The sequence below is a fragment of the Heptranchias perlo genome, chromosome 23 (genome assembly GCF_035084215.1).
Source record: "Heptranchias perlo isolate sHepPer1 chromosome 23, sHepPer1.hap1, whole genome shotgun sequence".
NCBI lineage: Eukaryota > Metazoa > Chordata > Chondrichthyes > Hexanchiformes > Hexanchidae > Heptranchias > Heptranchias perlo.
The window spans coordinates 48745318-48763368 of NC_090347.1; the positions used below are offsets into that span (position 1 = coordinate 48745318).

The 18051-nt window shown below is 48.8% G+C and overlaps 1 protein-coding gene across 1 annotated transcript in view; it reads right to left on the reverse strand.

The window, feature by feature from the left end:
- Positions 1-18051, reverse strand: part of LOC137341338 (glutamate receptor ionotropic, NMDA 2C-like) — a 707538-nt gene that overhangs the window by 440411 nt on the left and 249076 nt on the right. The gene's annotated exons all lie outside the window — the stretch shown is intronic.

The window sequence follows — 18051 nt, forward strand, 5'->3', positions numbered from 1 at the left end:
TGATCCCAGACCCATCATTGAACCCGGACCCATCATTGAATCCAGACCCATCATTGATCCCAAAACCCAAAATTGATCCCGAACCCATCATTGAATCCAGACCCATCATTGATCCCAAAACCCAACATTGATCCCGAACCCATCATTGATCCCGAACCCATTGTTGATCCCGAACCCCATCATTGATCCCAGACCCATCATTGATCCCGAACCCATCATTGATCACGAACCCATCATTGATCCCGAACCCATCATTGATCCCAAACCCATCATTGATTCCGGACCCATCATTGATCCCAGACCCATTATTGATCCCGAACCCATCATTGATCCCGAACCCCATCATTGATTCCAGACCCATCATTAATCCCGAACCCATCATTGATCCCAGACCCATCATTGATCCCGAACCCCATCATTGATCCCAATCCCATCATTGACCCCAATCCCATCATTGGCCCCGAACTCCATCATTGATCTGGGACCAATCATTGATCCCGAAAACCATCATTGATCCCGGACCCATCATTGAATCCACACATGTCATTGGCCCCGAACACCATCATTAATCCTTGACCGATCACTGATCCCGTGTCCTTCATTGATCCCGAACCCATCATTGATTCTGGACCCATCATTGATCCCGAATCCATCATTGATCCCGGACCAATCATTGATTCCGGATCCATCATTGATCCCAGACCCATCATTGATCCGAGACCCATCATTGATCCCGGATCCATCGTTGATCCCAGACTGATCATTGATCCCGAACCCATCATTGATCCCGGATCCATCAATGTTCCCGGACCCATCATTGTACCCGGACCCATCATTGATCCCAGACCCATCATTGATCCCGAACCCAGCATTGATCCCGAACCCATCATTGATCCCGGACCCATCATTGAATCCACACCTATCATAGGCCCCGAACCCCATAATTGATCTGGGACCAATAATTGATCCCGAACCCCATCATTGACCCCAATCCCATCATTGATTCCAAACCCATCATTGAAACCTGAACCATCATTAAATCCGAAACGATTATTAATCCCGGACCGATCATTGATCCCGGACCCATCATTGATCCCGGACCGATCCTTGATCCCGAACCCATCATTGATCCCAGAACCACCATTGATCCCGAACCCATCATTGATCCCTTAATAATCATTGAACTCGGACCCATCAATAATTCCAGGCCCATCATTGATCCCGGACCCATCATTGATCCCGAACCCATCATTGATCCCGAACCCATCATTGACCCCAATCCCATCATTGACCCCAATCCCATCATTGATCCCGAACCGCACCATTGACCCCAATCCCATCATTGACCCCAATTCCATCATTGATCCCGAACCCATCATTGATCCCAGACCCATCATTGACCCCGGACCCATCATTGACCCCGGACCCATCATTGATCCCAGACCCATCATTGAAGCCAGACCCATCATTGATCCCAGACCCATGATTGATCCCGAACCCATCATTGATCCCGGACCCATCATTGGCCCCGAACCCCATCATTGATCCCGGACCAATCATTGATCACAGACCCATCATTGATCCCGAACCAATCATTGATCCCAGACCAATCATTGATCCCAGACCCATCGTTGATCCCGAGCCCATCATTGATCCCGAACCCATCATTGATCCCAGAACCATCATTGATCCCAGACCAATCATTGATGACGGACCCATCATTGATCCTGAACCCATCATTGAATCGAGACTCATCATTGATACCAAAACGCAACAATGATCCCAGACCCATCATTGATCCCGAACCCATCATTGATCCCGAACCCATCATTGATCCCGAACCCATCATTGATCCCAGACCCATCATTGATCCCGGACCCATCATTGATCACAGACCCATCATTGATCCCGAACCCCATCAGTGATCCCGAACCCATCATTGATCCCGAACCCATCATTGATCCCGGACCCATCATTGATCCCAGACCCATCATTGATCCCAGACCCATCATTGATCCCGAACCCCATCATTGATCCCAGACCCATCATTGATCCCGAACCCATCATTGATCCCAGACCGATCATTGATCCCGAAGCCATCATTGATTCCAGACCCATCATTGATCCCGAACCCATCATTGATCCTAGACCTGTCATTGACCCCAATCCCATCATTGATTCCGGACCCATCATTGATCCCGAACCCATCATTGATTCTGGACCCATCATTGATCCCAGACCCATCATTGATCCTAGACCTGTCATTGACCCCAATCCCATCATTGATTCCGGACCCATCATTGATCCCGAACCCATAATTGATTCCGGACCCATCATTGATCCCGAACCCATCATTGATTCCGGACCCATCATTGATCCCAGACCCATCATTGATCCTAGACCTGTCATTGACCCCAATCCCATCATTGATCCCGGACCCATCATTGATCCCAGACCAATCATTGATCCCGGATCCATCATTGATCCCAGACCCATCAATGATCCCGGACCAATCACTGATCCCGGACCCATCATTGATCCCGGACCCATCATTGATCCCGGACCCATCATTGATCCCGGACCCATCATTGATTCCAGACCCATCATTAATCACGAACCCATCATTGATTCCGGACCCATCATTGATCCCGAACCCATCATTGATCCTGGACCCATCATTAATCACGAACCCATCATTGATCCCGAACTCCATCATTGATCCCAGACTCATCATTGATCCCGAACTCCATCATTGATCCCGAACCCATCATTGATCCCGAACTCCATCATTGATCCCAGACCCATCATTGATCCCGAACCCCATCATTGATCCCGAACCCCATCATTGATCCCGGATCCATCAATAATTCCAGACCCATCATTAATCCCGTCCCCATCATTGATCACAGAGCCATTATTGATCCCGATCCATCATTGAACCCAGACCAATCATTGATCCCGGACCCATCATTGATCCCAGACCCATCATTGATTCCAGACCCATCATTGATCCCAGACCCATCATTGATCCCGAGCCCATCATTGATCCCGGACCCATCATTGATCCCAGACCCATCATTGATCTTGAACCCATCATTGATCCTGAACCCATCATTGATCCCAGACCCATCATTGATCCCGAACTCCATCATTGATCCCAGACCCATCATTGATCCCGAACTCCATCATTGATCCCGAACCCATCATTGATCCCGAACTCCATCATTGATCCCAGACCCATCATTGATCCCGAACCCCATCATTGATCCCGAACCCCATCATTGATCCCGGATCCATCAATAATTCAAGACCCATCATTAATCCCGTCCCCATCATTGATCCCAGAGCCATTATTGATCCCGATCCATCATTGAACCCAGACCCATCATTGATCCCGAACCAATCATTGATCCCAGACCCATCATTGATCCCGATCCATCATTGAACCCAGAACCATCATTGATCCCAAACCAATCATTGATCCCAGACCCATCATTGATCCCGGACCCATCATTGATCCCGAGCCCATCATTGATCCCGAACCCATCATTGATCCCAGACCCATCATTGATGCCGAGCCCATCATTGATCCCGAACCCATCATTGATCCCACACCCATCATTGATCCCGAACCCATCATTGATCCTGAACCCCATCATTGATCCCGAAACAATCATTGATCCCAGACCCATCATTGATCCCGAACCCATCATTGATCCCAGACCCATCATTCATCCCAAACCCCATCATTGATCCCGAAACAATCATTGATCCCGAACCCATCACTGATCCAAAACCCATCATTGATCCCGATCCCATCATTGATCCCAGACCCATCATTGATGCCGAGCCCATCATTGATCCCGAACCCATCATTGATCCCAGACCCATCATTGATCCCGAACCCATCATTGATTCCAGAACCATCATTGATCCCGAACCCCATCATTGATCCCGAAACAAATATTGATCCCGGACCCATCATTGATCCCGAACCCCATCATTGATCCCGAACCCATCATTGATCCTGAACCCCATCATTGATCCCGAAACAATCAATGATCCCAGACCCATCATTGATCCCGAACCCATCATTGATCCCAGACCCATCATTCATCCCAAACCCCATCATTGATCCCGAAACAATCATTGATCCCGAACCCATCACTGATCCAAAACCCGTCATTGATCCCGATCCCATCATTGATCCCAGACCCATCATTGATCCCGAACCCCATCATTGATCCCGAAACAATCTTTGATCCCGGACCCATCATTGATCCCGAACCCATCATTGATCACAGACCCATCATTGATCCCAGACCCATCATTGATCCTGAACCCATCATTGATTCCGAACCCATCATTGATCCCAGACCCATCATTGATCCCGGAACCATCAATGATCCCGGACCCATCATTAATCCCAAACCCATCATTGATCCCGAACCCATCATTAATCCCGAACCCATCATTGATTCCAGACCCATCATTGACCCCAATCCCATCATTGATCCTTGACCTATCACTGATCCCATGTCCTTCATTGATCCCGGACCCATCATTGATCCCGGACCCATCATTGATCCCGGACCCATCATTGATCCCGAACCCATTGTTGATCCCAGACCCATCATTGATCCTGAACCCCATCATTGATCCCGAACCCATCGTTGATCCCAGACCCATCTTTGATCCCGAATCCTTCATTGCTCCCGAACCCATCATTGATCCCAGACACATCATTGATCCCAGACCCATCATTGATCCCAGACCCAACATTGACCACAATCCCGTCATTGATCCATGACCTATCACTGATCCCGTGTCCTTCATTGTTCCCGGACCCGTCAATGCTCCCAGACCCAGCATTGATCCCGAACCTATCATTGATCCCGAAGCCCATCATTGATCCCGGACCCATCATTGATCCCAGACCCATCATTGGTCCCGGACCAATCATTGATCCCGGACCCATCAGTGATCCCGGACCCATCATTGATCCCGGACCCATCATTGATCCCGGACCCATCATTGATCCCGAACCCATCATTGATCCCGAACCCATCATTGATCCCGAACCCATCATTGATCCCAAAACCATCATTGATCCCAGACCCATCATTGATCCCGATCAATCATTGAACCCAGACCGATTATTGATTCCGGAGCCATCATTGATCCCGAACACATCATTGATCCTAGACCCATCATTGATCCCGAACCCATCATTGATCCCAGACCCATCATTGATCCCAAACCCATCATTGATTCCGAACCCATCATTGATCCCAGACCCATCACTGATCCCGAACACATCATTGATCACAGACCCATCATTGATCCCAGACCCATCATTGATCCCGAACCCATCATTGATTCCGAACCCATCATTGATCCCAGACCCATCATTGATCCCGGAACCATCAATGATCCCGGACCCATCATTCATCCCAAACCCATCATTGATCCCGAACTCATCATTAATCCCGAACCTATCATTGATTCCAGACCCATCATTGACCCCAATCCCATCATTGATCCTTGACCTATCACTGATCCCGTGTCCTTCATTGATCCCGGACCCGTCAATGATCCCGGACCCATCATTGATCCCGAACCTATCATTGATCCCGAACCCCATCATTGATCCCGGACCCATCATTGATCCCGAACCCCATCATTGATCCCGGACCCATCATTGATCCCGGACCCATCATTGATCCCGGAACCATCATTGATCCCGAACCCAACATTGATCCTGAACCCATCATTGATCCGGAAACCCATTATTGATCCCGGACCCATCATTGATCCCGATCAATCATTGAACCCAGACCCATTATTGATCCCGGTCCCATCATTGATCCCGAACACATCATTGATCCCAGATCCATCATTGATCCCGAACCCATCATTGATCCCGAACCCATCATTGATTCCAGAACCATCATTGATCCTGAACCCCATCATTGATCCCGAAACAAATATTGATCTCGGACCCATCATTGATCCCGGACCCATCATTGATCCCGAAACCCATCATTGATCCCGAACCCATCATTGATCCTGAATCCCATCATTGATCCCGAAACAATCATTGATCCCAGACCCATCATTGATTCCGAACCCATCATTGATCCCAGACCCATCAATCATCCCAAACCCCATCATTGATCCCGAAACAATCATTGATCCCGAACCCATCACTGATCCAAAACCCGTCATTGATCCCGATCCCATCATTCATCCCAGGCCCATCATTGATCCCGAACCCATCATTGATCCTGAACCCCATCATTGATCCCGAAACAAACATTGATCCCGAACCCATCATTGATCCCAGACCCATCATTGATCCCGAACCCATCATTGATCCTGAACCCCATCATTGATCCCGAAACAATCATTGATCACAGACCCATCATTGATCCTGAACCCCATCATTGATCCCGAAACAATCATTGATCCCGGACCCATCACTGATCCCAAACCCATCATTGATCCCGATCTCATCATTGATCCCAGACCCATCATTGATCCCGAAACAAACATTGATCCCGGACCCATCATTGATCCCGGACCCATCATTGATCCCGAACCCATCATTGATCCCAGACCCATCATTGGTCCCGAACCCATCATTGATCCCAGTCCCATCATTGATCCCGAATCCATCATTGATCCCAGACCCATCACTGATCCCGAACCCATCATTGATCACAGACCCATCATTTATCCCGAACCCAGCATTCATCCCAAACCCATCATTGATCCCAAACCCATCATTGATCCCAGACCCATCATTGACCCCAATCCCATCATTGATCCTTGACCTATCACTGATCCCGTGTCCTTCATTGATCCCGGACCCGTCAATGATCCCGGACCCATCATTGATCCCGAACCTATCATTGATCCCGAACCCCATCATTGATCCCGAACCCCATCATTGATCCCAGACCCATCATTGATCCCGAACCCCATCATTGATCCTGGACCCATCATTGATCCCGGACCCATCATTGATCCCGGACCCATCATTGATCCCTAACCCATCATTGATCCCGGACCCATCATTGATCCCGGACCCATCATTGATCCTGGACCCATCATTGATCCCGAACCCATCATTGATCCCGAAACAATCATTGATCCCGGACCCATTATTGATCCCAGACCCATCATTGATCCCGAACCCATCATTGATCCCAGACCCATCATTGATCCTGAACCCATCATTGATCCCGAACCCATCATTGTTCCCAGACCCATCATTGATCCTGAACCCCATCATTGATCCCAGACCCATCATTGATCCCGAGCCCATCATTGATCCCAGACCCATAATTGATCCCGAACCCATCATTGATTCCAGACCCATCTTTGATCCCGAATCCTTCATTGATCCCGGACCCATCATTGATCCCTAACCCATCATTGATCCCGAACCCATCATTGATTCCAGACCCATCATTGATCCCGAACCCCATCATTGATCCCGAAAGAATCATTGATCCCGGACCCATTATTGATCCCAGACCCATCATTGATCCCGAACCCCATCATTGATCCCAGACCCATCATTGATCCCGAACCCATCATTGATCCCAGACCCATCATTGATCCCGAACCCATCATTGATCCCAGACCCATCATTGATCCCGAATCCTTCATTGATACCGAACTCATCATTGATCCAGAACCCATAATTGATCCCGAACCCCATCATTGATCCCGAACCCATGATTGATCCCGAACGACGTCATTGATCCCGGACCCATCATTGGTCCTGGAACCATCATTGATCCCGAACCCATCATTGATCCCGAACCCATCATTGATCCCAGACCCATCATTTATCCCGAACCCATCATTGATCCCAGACCCATCATTGATCCCAGACCCATCATTGATCCCAGACCCATCATTGATCCCGAACTCATCATTGATCCCGAACCCATCATTGATCCCAGACCCATCATTGATCCCAGACCCAACATTAATCCCGAACCCATCATTGATCCCAGACCCATCATTAATCCCGAACCCATCATTGATCCCAGACCCATCATTGATCCCAGATACATCATTGATCCCGAACCCATCATTGATCCCAGACCCATCATTGATCCCAGACCCATCATTGATCCCGAACCCATCATTGATCCCGAACCCATCATTGATCCCAGACCCATCATTGATCCCAGACCCATCATTGATCCCGAACCCATCATTAATCCCGAACCCATCATTGATACCGGACCAATCATTGGTCCGATACCAAACAATGATTCCAGTCCCATCATTGATCCCAAACCCATCATTGATCCCGAACGCATCACTGATCCCAGACCCATCATTGATCCCAGACCCATCATTGATCCCGAACCCCATCATTGATCCCGAAACAATCATTGATCCCGGACCCATCATTGTTCCCAAACCCATCATTGATCCCGATCCCATCATTGATCCCAAACCCATCATTGATCCCGAACCCCATCATTGATCCCGAAACTATCATTGATCCCGGACCCATCATTGATCCCGAACCCATCATTGATCCCGAGCCCATCATTGATCCCGAACCCATCATTGATCCCAGACCCATCATTGATCCCGAACCCATCATTGATCCCAGACCCATCACTGATCCCGAACCCATCATTGATCACGGACCCATCATTGATCCCGAACTCCATCATTGATCCCAGACGCATCATTGATCCCGAACCTATCATTGATCCCAGACCCATCACTGATCCCGAACCCATCATTGATCCCGGACCCATCATTGATCCCGGACCCATCATTGATCCTGAACCCCATCATTGATCCCGAACCCATCTTTGAACCCGGACCCATCTTTGATCCCGAACCCATCATTGATCCCAGACACATCATTGATCCCAAACCAATCATTGATCCCAGACCCATCATTGATCCCGAACCCATCATTGATCCCGGACCCATCTTTGATCCCGAATCCTTCATTGATCCCGAACCCATCATTGATCCCAGACCCATCTTTGATCCCGAATCCTTCATTGATCCCGAATCCATCATTGATCCCAGACGCATCATTGATCCCAAACCCATCGTTGATCCCAGACCCATCATTGATCCCAGACCCATCATTGATCCCAAACCCATCATTGATCCCAGAACCATCATTGATCCCAGACCCATCATTGATCCCCAACCCAACATTGATCCCGAACCCATCATTGATCCCAGACCCATCATTGATCCCGAACCCATCATTGATCCCAGACCCATCATTGACCACAATCCCATCATTGATCCCAGACCCATCATTGACCACAATCCCATCATTGATACTTGACCTATCACTGATCCCGTGTCCTTCATTGATCCCGGACCCATCATTGATCCCGAACCCATCATTGATCCCGAACCCATCATTGATCCCAGACCCATCATTGATCCCGAACCCATCATTGATCCCAGACCCATCATTGATCCCGCACCCCATCATTGATCCCGGACCCATCATTGATCCCGAATCCATCACTGATCCGAGATCCATCATTGATCCCAGACCCATCACTGATCCCGAACCCATCATTGATCACAGACCCATCATTGATCCCGAACTCCATCATTGATCCCAGACCTATCATTGGCCCCGAACCCCATCATTGATCCCAGACCCATCATTGATCCGGAAACCCATTATTGATCCCGGACCCATCATTGATCCCGATCAATCATTGAACCCAGACCCATTATTGATCCCGCACCCATCATTGATCACGAACACATCATTGATCCCAGACCCATCATTGATCCCAGACCCATCATTGATCCCGAACCCATCATTGATCCCGAACCCATCATTGATTCCAGACCCATCATTGATCCCGAACCCCATCATTGATCCCGAAACAAACATTGATACCGGACCCATCATTGATCCCGGACCCATCATTGATCCTGAACCCCATCATTGATCCCGAAACAATCATTGATCCCAGACCCATCATTGATCCCAGGCCCATCATTGATCCCGAACCCATCATTGATCCTGAACCCCATCATTGATCCCGAAACAAACATTGATCCCGAACCCATCATTGATCCCAGACCCATCATTGATCCCGAACCCATCATTGATCCTGAACCCCATCATTGATCCCGAAACAATCATTGATCACAGACCCATCATTGATCCTGAACCCCATCATTGATCCCAAAACAATCATTGATCCCGGACCCATCACTGATCCCAAACCCATCATTGATCCCGATCTCATCATTGATCCCAGACCCATCATTGATCCCGAAACAAACATTGATCCCGGACCCATCATTGATCCCGAACCCATCATTGATCCCGAACCCATCATTGGTCCAGAACCCATCATTGATCCCAGTCCCATCATTGATCCCGAATCCATCATTGATCCCAGACCCATCACTGATCCCGAACCCATCATTGATCACAGACCCATCATTGATTCCGAACCCATCATTGATCCCAGACCCATCATTGATCCCGGACACATCATTGATCCCGAACCCATCATTGATCCCGAACCCATCATTGATCCCAGACCCATCATTGATCCCGAACCCATCATTGATCCCAGTCCCATCATTGATCCCGAATCCATCATTGATCCCAGACCCATCACTGATCCCGAACCCATCATTGATCACAGACCCATCATTTATCCCGAACCCATCATTCATCCCAAACCCATCATTGATCCCAAACCCATCATTGATCCCAGACCCATCATTGACCCCAATCCCATCATTGATCCTTGACCTATCACTGATCCCGTGTCCTTCATTGATCCCGGACCCGTCAATGATCCCGGACCCATCATTGATCCCGAACCTATCATTGATCCCGAACCCCATCATTGATCCCGAACCCCATCATTGATCCCGGACCCATCATTGATCCCGAACCCCATCATTGATCCTGGACCCATCATTGATCCCGGACCCATCATTGATCCCGGACCCATCATTGATCCCTAACCCATCATTGATCCCGAACCCATCATTGATCCCGGACCCATCATTGATCCCGGACCCATCATTGATCCTGGACCCATCATTGATCCCGAACCCATCATTGATCCCGAAACAATCATTGATCCCGGACCCATTATTGATCCCAGACCCATCATTGATCCCGAACCCATCATTGATCCCAGACCCATCATTGATCCCGAACCCATCATTGATCCCGAACCCATCATTGATCCCAGACCCATCATTGATCCCGAACCCCATCATTGATCCCAGACCCATCATTGATCCCGAACCCATCATTGATCCCAGACCCATCATTGATCCCGAACCCATCATTGATCCCAGACCCATCATTGATCCCGAATCCTTCATTGATCCCAAACCCATCATTGATCCCGAACCCATCATTGATCCCGAACTCATCATTGATCCCGAAACAATCATTGATCCCAGGCCCATCATTGATCCCGAACCTATCATTGATCCCAGACCCATCATTGATCCCAGGCCCATCATTGATCCCGAACCCTTCATTGATCCCGAAACAATCATTGATCCCGGACCCATCATTGATCCCGAACCCCATCATTGATCCCGAACCCATCATTGATCCCAGACCCATCATTGATCCCGGACACATCATTGATCCCGAACCCATCATTGATCCCGAACCCATCATTGATCCCAGACCCATCATTGATCCCGAACCCATCATTGATCCCAGTCCCATCATTGATCCCGAATCCATCATTGATCCCAGACCCATCACTGATCCCGAACCCATCATTGATCACAGACCCATCATTTATCCCGAACCCATCATTGATCCCAAACCCATCATTGATCCCAGACCCATCATTGACCCAAATCCCATCATTGATCCTTGACCTATCACTGATCCCGTGTCCTTCATTGATCCCGGACCCATCATTGATCCCGAACCTATCATTGATCCCGAACCCCATCATTGATCCCGAAACAATCATTGATCCCAGACCCATCATTGATCCCAGGCCCATCATTGATCCCGAACCCATCATTGATCCTGAACCCCATCATTGATCCCGAAACAAACATTGATCCCGGACCCATCATTGATCCCGGACCCATCATTGATCCTGAACCCCATCATTGATCCCGAAACAATCATTGATCCCAGACCCATCATTGATCCCAGGCCCATCATTGATCCCGAACCCATCATTGATCCTGAACCCCATCATTGATCCCGAAACAAACATTGATCCCGAACCCATCATTGATCCCAGACCCATCATTGATCCCGAACCCATCATTGATCCTGAACCCCATCATTGATCTCGAAACAATCATTGATCACAGACCCATCATTGATCCTGAACCCCATCATTGATCCCAAAACAATCATTGATCCCGGACCCATCACTGATCCCAAACCCATCATTGATGCCGATCTCATCATTGATCCCAGACCCATCATTGATCCCGAAACAAACATTGATCCCGGACCCATCATTGATCCCGAACCCCATCATTGATCCCGAACCCATCATTGGTCCCGAACCCATCATTGATCCCAGTCCCATCATTGATCCCGAATCCATCATTGATCCCAGACCCATCACTGATCCCGAACCCATCATTGATCACAGACCCATCATTGATTCCGAACCCATCATTGATCCCAGACCCATCATTGATCCCGGACACATCATTGATCCCGAACCCCATCATTGATCCCGAAACAATCATTGATCCCGGACCCATTATTGATCCCAGACCCATCATTGATCCCGAACCCATCATTGATCCCAGACCCATCATTGATCCCGAACCCATCATTGATCCCGAACCCATCATTGATCCCAGACCCATCATTGATCCCGAACCCCATCATTGATCCCAGACCCATCATTGATCCCGAACCCATCATTGATCCCAGACCCATCATTGATCCCGAACCCATCATTGATCCCAGACCCATCATTGATCCCGAATCCTTCATTGATCCCAAACCCATCATTGATCCCGAACCCATCATTGATCCCGAACTCATCATTGATCCCGAAACAATCATTGATCCCAGGCCCATCATTGATCCTGAACCTATCATTGATCCCAGACCCATCATTGATCCCAGGCCCATCATTGATCCCGAACCCTTCATTGATCCCGAAACAATCATTGATGCCGGACCCATCATTGATCCCGAACCCCATCATTGATCCCGAACCCATCATTGATCCCAGAACCATCATTGATCCCGAAACCATCATTGATCCTGAAACAATCATTGATCCCGAATCCATCATTGATCTCGGACCCATCATTGATCCCGAACCCATCATTGATCCCGGACCAATCATTGATCCCGAACCCATCATTGGTCACAGACCCATCATTGATCCCGAACCCCATCATTGATTCCGAAACAATCATTGATCCCGGATCCATCATTGATCCCGGACCCATCATTGATTCCGAACCCATCATTGATCCCGGACCAATCATTGATCCCGAACCCATCATTGATCCCGGACCCATCATTGATCCCTAACCCATCATTGATCCCGAACCCATCATTGATCCCGGACCCATCATTGATCCCGGACCCATCATTGATCCTGGACCCATCATTGATCCCGAAACAATCATTGATCCCGGACCCATTATTGATCCCAGACCCATCATTGATCCCGAACCCATCATTGATCCCAGACCCATCATTGATCCCGAACCCATCATTGATCCCAGACCCATCATTGATCCTGAACCCCATCATTGATCCCAGTCCCTTCATTGATCCCGAACCCATCATTGATCCCAGACCCATCATTGATCCCGAACCCATCATTGATCCCAGACCCATCATTGATCCCGAATCCTTCATTGATCCCAAAACCATCATTGATCCCAAACCCATCATTGATCCCGAACTCATCATTGAACCCGGACCCATCATTGATCCCGAACCCCATCATTGATCCCGAATCCATCATTGATCCTGAACCCCATTATTGATCCCGAAACAATCATTGATCCCAGACCCATCATTGATCCCAGGCCCATCATTGATCCCGAACCTATCATTGATCCCAGACCCATCATTGATCCCAGGCCCATCATTGATCCCGAACCCTTCATTGATCCCGAAACAATCATTGATCCCGGACCCATCATTGATCCCGAACCCCATCATTGATCCCAAACCCATCATTGATCCCAGAACCATCATTGATCCCGAACCCATCATTGATCCCAGACCCATCATTGATCCCGAATCCTTCATTGATCCCAAACCCATCATTGATCCCGAACCCATCATTGATCCCGAACTCATCAATGATCCCGAAACAATCATTGATCCCAGGCCCATCATTGATCCCGAACCTATCATTGATCCCAGACCCATCATTGATCCCAGGCCCATCATTGATCCCGAACCCTTCATTGATCCCGAAACAATCATTGATCCCGGACCCATCATTGATCCCGAACCCCATCATTGATCCCGAACCCATCATTGATCCCAGACCCATCATTGATCCCGGACACATCATTGATCCCGAACCCATCATTGATCCCGAACCCATCATTGATCCCAGACCCATCATTGATCCCGAACCCATCATTGATCCCAGTCCCATCATTGATCCCGAACCCATCATTGATCCCAGACCTATCACTGATCCCGAACCCATCATTGATCACAGACCCATCATTTATCCCGAACCCATCATTGATCCCAAACCCATCATTGATCCCAGACCCATCATTGACCCCAATCCCATCATTGATCCTTGACCTATCACTGATCCCGTATCCTTCATTGATCCCGGACCCATCATTGATCCCGAACCTATCATTGATCCCGAACCCCATCATTGATCCCGAACCCCATCATTGATCCCGGACCCATCATTGATCCCGAACCCCATCATTGATCCCGGACCCATCATTGATCCCGGACCCATCATTGATCCCGAACCCATCATTGATCCCGGACCCATCATTGATTCCGGACCCATCATTGATCCTGGACCCATCATTGAACCCGAACCCATCATTGATCCCGAACCCCATCATTGATCCCGAAACAATCATTGATCCCGGACCCATTATTGATCCCAGACCCATCATTGATCCCGAACCCATCATTGATCCCAGACCCATCATTGATCCCGAACCCATCATTGATCCCGAACCCATCATTGATCCCAGACCCATCATTGATCCCGAACCCCATCATTGATCCCAGACCCATCATTGATCCCGAACCCATCATTGATCCCAGACCCATCATTGATCCCGAACCCATCATTGATCCCAGACCCATCATTGATCCCGAATCCTTCATTGATCCCAAACCCATCATTGATCCCGAACTCATCATTGATCCCGAAACAATCATTGATCCCAGGCCCATCATTGATCCCGAACCTATCATTGATCCCAGACCCATCATTGATCCCAGGCCCATCATTGATCCCGAACCCTTCATTGATCCCGAAACAATCATTGATCCCGGACCCATCATTGATCCCGAACCCCATCATTGATCCCAAACCCATCATTGATCCCAGAACCATCATTGATCCCGAAACCATCATTGATCCTGAAACAATCATTGATCCCGGATCCATCATTGATCCCGGACCCATCATTGATCCCGAACCCATCATTGATCCCGGACCAATCATTGATCCCGAACCCATCATTGGTCACAGACCCATCATTGATCCCGAACCCCATCATTGATCCCGAAACAATCATTGATCCCGGATCCATCATTGATCCCGGACCCATCATTGATTCCGAACCCATCATTGATCCCGGACCAATCATTGATCCCGAACCCATCATTGATCCCGGACCCATCATTGATCCCTAACCCATCATTGATCCCGAACCCATCATTGATCCCGGACCCAACATTGATCCCGGACCCATCATTGATCCTGGACCCATGATTGATCCCGAAACAATCATTGATCCCGGACCCAATATTGATCCCAGACCCATCATTGATCCCGAACCCATCATTGATCCCAGACCCATCATTGATCCCGAACCCATCATTGATCCCGAACCCATCATTGATCCCAGACCCATCATTGATCCTGAACCCCATCATTGATCCCAGACCCTTCATTGATCCCGAACCCATCATTGATCCCAGACCCATCATTGATCCCGAACCCATCATTGATCCCAGACCCATCATTGATCCCGAATCCTTCATTGATCCCAAACCCATCATTGATCCCAAACCCATCATTGATCCCGAACTCATCATTGAACCCGGACCCATCATTGATCCCGAACCCCATCATTGATCCCGAATCCATCATTGATCCTGAACCCCATTATTGATCCCGAAACAATCATTGATCCCAGACCCATCATTGATCCCAGGCCCATCATTGATCCCGAACCTATCATTGATCCCAGACCCATCATTGATCCCAGGCCCATCATTGATCCCGAACCCTTCATTGATCCCAAAACAATCATTGATCCCGGACCCATCATTGATCCCGAACCCCATCATTGATCCCAAACCCATCATTGATCCCAGAACCATCATTGATCCCGAAACCATCATTGATCCCGAAACAATCATTGATCCCGGATCCATCATTGATCCCGGACCCATCATTGATCCCGAACCCATCATTGATCGCGGACCAATCATTGATCCCGAACCCATCATTCATCCCGAACCCCATCATTGATCCCGAAACAATCATTGATCCCGGATCCATCATTGATCCCGGACCCATCATTGATCCCGAACCCATCATTGATCCCGGACCAATCATTGATCCCGAACCCATCATTGATCACAGAACCATCATTGATCCCGAACCCATCATTGATCCCAGACCCATCACTGATCCCGAACCCATCATTGATCCCGAACCCATCATTGATCCCAGACCCATCATTGATCCAGAACCCCATCATTGATCCCGGACCCATCAATAATTCCAGACCCATCATTGATCCCGAACCCATCATTGATCCCAAACCCATCATTGATCCCAAACCCATCATTGACCACAATCCCATCATTGATCCTTGACCTATCACTTATCCTGTGTGCTTTATTGATCCCGGACCCGTCATTGATCCCGAACCCATCATTGATCCCAGACCAATCATTGATCCCGGACCCATCATTTGTCCCGGACCCATCATTGATCCCGGACCTATCATTGACCCCGAACCCCATCATTGATCCCAGACCCATCATTGATCCCGAACCCATCATTGATCCCGAACCCCATCATTGATCCCAGACCCATCATTGATCCCGAACCCATCATTGATCCCGGACCCATCATTGATCCCGGACCCATCATTGATCCCGAACCCCATCATTGATCCCAGACCCATCATTGATCCCGAACCCATCATTGATCCCAGACCCATCATTGATCCCGAACCCATCATTGATCCCAGACCCATCATTGATCCCGAACCCCATCATTGATCCCAGACCCATCATTGATCCTGAACCCCATCATTGATCCTGAACCCATCATTGATCCCAGACCCATCATTGATCCGGAAACCCATAATTGATCGCGGACCCATCATTGATCCCGAACGCCATCATTGATCCCAGACCCATCATTGATCCCAGGCCCATCATTGATCCGGAAACTCATAATTGATCCCGAACCCCATCATTGATCCCGAACCCCATCATTGATCCCAGACCCATCATTGATCCCAGACCCATCATTGATCCCAGGCCCATCATTGCTCCGGAAACTCATAATTGATCGCGAACCCATCATTGATCCTGAACCCCATCATTGATCCCAGACCCATCATTGATCCCAGACCCATCATTGATCCTGGACCCATGATTGATCCCGGACCCATCAATAATTCCAGACCCATCATTTATCCCGAACCCATCATTGATCCCGAAACAATCTTTGATCCCGGACCCATCAATAATTCCAGACCCATCATTGATCCCGAACCCATCATTGATCCCAGAAACATCATTGATCACGAACCCATCATTGATCCCGAACCCCATCA